General features: G+C 34.8%; 1 protein-coding gene across 1 annotated transcript in view; it reads left to right on the forward strand.

Moving 5' to 3' along the window:
- Positions 1 to 4,994, forward strand: part of LOC105449733 — an 11,685-nt gene that overhangs the window by 5,317 nt on the left and 1,374 nt on the right. The window lies entirely within an intron of this gene.

Genomic DNA, 4,994 nt, shown 5'->3' on the forward strand with positions numbered 1-4,994 from the left:
CGTCTGGTATGTCAATTGTGTAGTTTGGAGACATTTACCCAAACTATGCTGTTGTTCGAAAAATCTCAAAGTATACAATGATTACAAAATGGCCAATATTTTCTTGTTTACTGCTCTATAAACGATATTTCCAATGGAATGTAGTGCTATACATGCTCGAGCACCAGATAAATTGTTAAAAAGGACATGTCCCGAAACATGCTTTGTGCATATATATATACATATTTACAAATATATTGAGCAGCGTAAACAAATTTGGGTTTCTAGGAATAAACCGAAACCTTTAATGGAAAGAAACCAAAACGTTAATTGCCCATTAAATTGATTTTTGTTTTGCAAGTTGTATACGCTGATTAAAAGACCACTGTAAAATCAAATTAAAGATATGCCATATTTCGATAATTTTTTTACATATATTTTTAAACACAAATTTGATCCAAGTAGTCTAATGCTATATTGTAATATTTATTTATTTGAACAATATGACAGACATTTAATTATATGCAACACATGTTATAATATGCACAAATTTATACTCGATAAAGCATTGATAAAAATTCTAAAAAATGTGGTTTCATTTTCTTAACAACAATATATATAGATGTAAAAAAAAAACACTTTTACGACTCTAAATTTTGTTTACTGTTTTAAATCAATCGCCAAATGAATTTCCTAATTAAACATTTAAATTCAGTTCTCGGGAATAATATTTTACCTATATAACATTATAAATAAATTCTTTACAGTTTTCAATATTTAGCTGTATTCATTCCAGGTTTCGTATCTTAGCCACATTGGTGGCTGGACTGCTCGTGCCAATAACATATTAAAGGAAGCCGCGGATGACGATGTCTTTGTGGACTGTACTTTTACTGGTTTTAAGAAAACGACAGCTTTCAAAAGTCTACGCTTTGCAAAAGCTTGCAAAGGTATTATTTAATGTAATATATTTCACTGAAGAAATATGTTCACAAAGTTGTTGATTTTTTTATTAATAGTACTTTGGTTTTCAAATACTCATTTTATCTTAACGATAAAATGAGTATTTGACAAGCTGAAATGTCTATTACTATATTTTTTTATTAAATAAAACGAATACCAGAGTGCATAAATTAAAAATACATAAGAGTAAATAAGGATCACTCTAATATATATGTATATATATATATATATATATATATATATATGTATGGGGTGATACCCGATTGACCACGTCCCGATTGACCACCAGCCACTCACAGCGCTTGAACAGTGGAAAACCTCTAGGCACCGGCCGCTGTGAGTGGCTGTAGTCAATCGGGACGTGGTCAAACGGGACGCTCCCATATGTATGTATCTGTATGTATGTGTAATTTATATTGGCGTACTCATTCTTCAACGAGCTCCTCCAGCGTGGCGATAGAGGGGGGAAAAAGTTATAGAAGAAAAGCACGGATTGATTGCGAGTCGCGGGGGCCGCGGTGGGACATTTAAATTTTGTCCGCGACGCACTGAGGATGAGATCGATTTGAGACAAATCACGGTTAATGGTTAATCCCGGTTAAAATAAGAACATGATGACTTACTACCTGCTGTAACTCGAGGGGGAGCTGGGGAGGTTGGCAGAGGCTCACGCTGGGGTCTCGGTGGCCGGTTGCGCGGGACTTCTCTTTCTCTCCAGGAGCGATCTTAGGCACTCGATTTTCAACCGCGCACAGATTCTAAGTTCTTTTCCGCCCGTTAAAATGACAGCGTGAAAAATACTAAATTGACTGCCGAGATCTGAGAGAGTCGAGTCGCCCAGAGAAGACATATATGTATATACTTGGAATCCCGGTCGGGCTCCTTTGATTGTCGGGAGCCGCCGAGTTTTGCGCTAATTGAAAGCTCTCGCGCGTCCGCTTCTTAGAACGCAGGAAATCTTAAATCTATCACGTAATAAAATAGTCGCCGCTAATCGACTTCCCGTTTCGGGCGGCTGACTTTGACATTTTCCACGAAAGAAAAGAATCGTAGAGTTCTCAGGACGTAACAATATATATGCGTGGAAAATAGGAAAAAACGAGAGGGTACTGGCACTATTTTATTTTGGACCCATTAAGTTTATTTTATTTATCATTAAATAGGTAAAAACAGGCAGTTAAAAGTCCAACGCAGTTCTTGGAGCGTATATATTCATGATTTATTCCAATATCCGTTACATTTAGTCCTTTGCGAACATTTCGGCTTCTATCAAGCCATCTTCAGCGCAAATTAATTGTAGTTACAGTTAACATCAATGCTCCACAGAGATGATTCTCCAATTTTCCGTGAGAAAGTATCGTAATCTAAATTGTAGGAGTTTTAACTTTTAAAAAAGCTGTTAGATTTAGGAGGCAGGAAATTGTGTACTCACCCGTGTGTAGCAAGTCAATATCATATTGTCCCAATGGATAAAACTTTAACAATTCTTATACTTATATCACATTTAGTGTTCGTTCTTCGGCTGTCTTTGACACGTACTGATATTCTGAGTCGACTTACACATCGAAACCGCAAAGGCAAAAAACATTTTGGGGTAAAAACAGTAAATGTTGTATACACAGTAGAGACGGCGCAGAACTCAGTTACCTAACGCATTAAATCGTATTTTTGACACCAATAATCGTTACTATAATTGATTTTGGAATTTTTCCAGAATTGCTGTATTTGAGTGGTGCAGGTATTCGGTATCTGTTTGCAAATTTAGGCCTGCTCTTTGCAATTTAATATGTAGCATTTCTGCTATTAGTCGTTTATTCAAATTTCTTTCTATATCAAGAATTTGTACGTTATCCCAGTTGAAATCGTGACCGCATTGTAACCTATGGTCCGTAATTACTGACTGTGTGTCTGTGTTACGATTGATGTGATTTTTATGTTCGGCAATTCTTTTTTTTAATTGCCTCTTTGTTTGGCTCACATAGGATGCATTGCAGTCATTACAATTGCAGTCATTACATTGTAGTCATTACATTGCAGTCATTACAATTTTGTAAACTGTATTCTTTTCCACTGATTTTGTAAACTGTTTCTTTTCCACTGGGATTTTTTTCTTGTGCCCTTTGATGATTCTCTCAAGTTTATTAATGCTTAAAAAGGCTGGTTTTGCTTCAAATTTTCCCGAGATGTTGTTAAATTTGTCAGAGATCTTTTTAACGAAAGGAACTGTGAACCATTTAATTTTATTATTCTCTGTTTCTATTGTTGTATTATTATCATTCGTTGTTAGATTGTTAACTCGTTTGTTTTCAGCGCTATTCAAAAGCGTTTTTAATTTGATGTTAATTGCATTCATGATAAACTTGAGAGGATAATCATTTTCTAGAAATGTTTTTATAATGAAATTAATGATTTTTTCATGGTATTTTGGATCTGACAACAAGAAGGCTCTATTTAGGGCGCCCATAATCACCGCTCTTTTTTGTGATGCAGGGTGAGCCAATAGGAAATTCAAATACCTGCCCGAAAACGTGGGTTTCCGGTACCAGTCAAATTCCAAATTATCGTTATTCTTGATGATTGTTACGTCCAAAAAGTTTAAAACATTCCCTCCAATTCCAAAGTAAATTGTAATCTGGGGTGAAACGATTTAAAAATATCTAGTACCCTATTGGCATCTTTTTGTGGAACCGCTAACATTATGTCATCCACATATCTGTAGTAGACCGGCACTTCAATCCCTAAAGCCCTTATTGTCCTTAGTACACTCTCCTCTATATCTTGTAGTACTAAATCCGCAACGGGGGGAGGGGGGGGGACGTAAAGGAGCCCATGGGTGTCCCAAACTTTTATCTGTATGTTATGTTATCAAAGGTAAAGAATGTGGAATTGAGAACAAGTTCTAGGCCAGTAAAGAATTCCCCTTTCGGTATCTTGCAATTTTTTGATATATCATTCCATCTCCTATTCACACTTTCAATTGCTAAGTCTAATGGAATGTTAGTGAATAATGATACAACATCTAACGATATTAAAACAAAGTTGTCCATCAATTTGATCTTTCTTAATTTGTCGAGTAACTGAAAGCTGTTTTCAATGTGACTACACTCCAAATCCAAGTGTGTAAATCTGTAGTCACTTTATACGCGTGTTATATTTTACACATTTTATCTGTGTTTTACACAATTAAATGCGTATTTTTACACGCTTAATTTTACAGTAATATGTGCAAGCGTGTAAAAAATACGCATTTAACTGTGTAAAACACAGATAAAATGTGTAAAAATATAACACGCGTATAAATGCGTAAAAAGCGACTACAGATTTACACACTTGGATTTGCAGTGTAGTAGCTTTAGGGATATTCTTCTTTAGTATTTTTTGAATGAAGGATGCAAAGCCTTGTAGAGGGCTGTCTACAGAGGAAATGATCAATCTGTAATGGAGCTCGGGTTTGTGAATTTTTGGCCCTTGGTAGTACTCTGTCACCGCAAAATATCCTATTATACGTTGTCGAATCTATGTATTCAAGTCTGCGCTAACGTGTGAGAATCTCCCGTAGTTTATTTGTAAGTTTGATAGCCGGATTGCCCTTAACTCGTTCATATGTTTCCTCATCTTTTAGCATGTCCGAAATTCTACTAATGTAATCATTATTATTTAATGCCACAGTTATGTTGCCCTTGTCGGCTCTCGTAAAAATAATCCGTGGAAAAGACATTAAAAATGTAAAAAAACCGCCAAGTATATTTTTTAACGTTTTTACCTCGAAAAAATTGTATTAGATTAAAAAAAATGAGACCTTTGTATCATCTTAAATATATAATACAACTTCGAAAAAAAAACTATTAAATTATAAAAAAACCTAAGTGGCATTATCTTCAATATATAACAATCACGGAAAATTATTTTGTAATTAATATACCCCGAAAATACTATTGTCTCAAATTAAACAAACAAAATCCAAGTTGTATTATCTCTAACGTATTCATGATTTAAAAAAAATTTAATTTAATAAATTAAAAACTGTCTCTTATACACATCTCTGAGCGGGC

Source organism: Wasmannia auropunctata, unplaced genomic scaffold, assembly GCF_000956235.1.
Source record: "Wasmannia auropunctata unplaced genomic scaffold, wasmannia.A_1.0 LD336074.1, whole genome shotgun sequence".
Classification (NCBI taxonomy): Eukaryota; Metazoa; Arthropoda; class Insecta; order Hymenoptera; family Formicidae; genus Wasmannia; species Wasmannia auropunctata.